Below are 1261 nucleotides of genomic sequence, written 5' to 3'. Positions count from 1 at the left end.
TTCTTACTACGAGAGTAGATAAGTAAGTCATTTACAAGGACAATGACGAACAGATCCTAGTAAGAATGGCATACCCTATCCATTAAGCTCATGAATACTACGGGCGTATTGGTCCTATCCGAGGGGCATCACTACGGACTCGTAGTGTCCATATCGAGTTTGGAAGATTGTCCTCGGGGCATCCTTCGCTGACACTCGTATTTGGTGATATTAGGATTTCAGGTCTATTTTGGAAAGGTAAGTAGTTCCTTGCGGTTGCTCAACTGACTCATCTATGCAAGGCAGAGGGTAATGATTTCTTATGGAAGTCCTGTTGAGGTTTGCACTACGATGACTTCTCAAATGTTACCCATACTAGTACTACTCTCGCCCATGCACGCTTAACTACAGAGTTCTGATGGGATCCGGTGCATTAGTGCTGGTATGATCGCACCCCTGAATTCTGTCTTCTTAAAGAATAAGACCAGATCTCCCAAAGGTGAGAAGCTTGGTCTTTTCCTTCTGTTGCTGAGTAATCGTTAAACTGTCCGGACGGTTCTTGTATCATTTTGATTCTGGCCAAGAGAGGAGTTATTATACATGAAAACTTAGCTTATACACGTTATGATATAACCAAGACGGGGTGGATAATAAAATGTGTGATTCTACTCTAGTCCCACATCCCAACAAGGAAAAGAAACTAAGTTAGAAATCTCACATTCTATTGTCTACCAGGTCTTCGTTATATATAACTCGGGAATGTATAAGCGAGGAAAGTCATAATAATAATCTTCTTACGAATCTTTTTCGATGAACTAAGATTTCCTAGTAAAGGCTACTATTGACCCTGGATGTACGTCGATCGTTCAATGAAAGAGTAAGAGTATGATCTCGAAGGTTTGACCTACATCCCTATGATGCAGTCCCAGTACGGAATGGAAGTATGTTTACGAAGGTCCAACCTACATCCCTATGATGCAGTCCTTAGTAAGTAGTAGAAGTAAGTTTGTACAATGGTCTCAAGACGTTTGTTGTTCAAGCCGAGGTATTATAGGTTGGTGGATAATATGATCCAACCTTTGAAAGAGGTTTGAAAATGATTCCGGAGTTAAATTACTATAGTCCAAAGACTTGACTATAGCAAGTTTCAGATAGACTCCAATGAAAGTATGATGAGAGTATTTGAACAAAAGTGTGACACGGAAATTAGCCGACTGTCAATATCATCGATGTTTAAGATGTAATAAGTTCAGGAAAATTAACCTTGCAGTAGGTCTTACAT

General features: G+C 40.0%; 1 pseudogene; it reads right to left on the bottom strand.

The window, feature by feature from the left end:
* Window positions 1-317: 317 nt before the first annotated feature.
* On the bottom strand, window positions 318-435 carry LOC145080347 (5S ribosomal RNA; annotated as a pseudogene).
* Window positions 436-1261: the final 826 nt, after the last annotated feature.

The sequence above is a fragment of the Lactuca serriola genome, chromosome 1, assembly GCF_051521515.1.
Source record: "Lactuca serriola cultivar US96UC23 chromosome 1, Lser_US96UC23_V15, whole genome shotgun sequence".
Lineage (NCBI taxonomy): Eukaryota > Viridiplantae > Streptophyta > Magnoliopsida > Asterales > Asteraceae > Lactuca > Lactuca serriola.
Note: the sequence above shows the minus strand (reverse complement) of the source record. Positions and strands in the feature narration are given on the sequence as shown.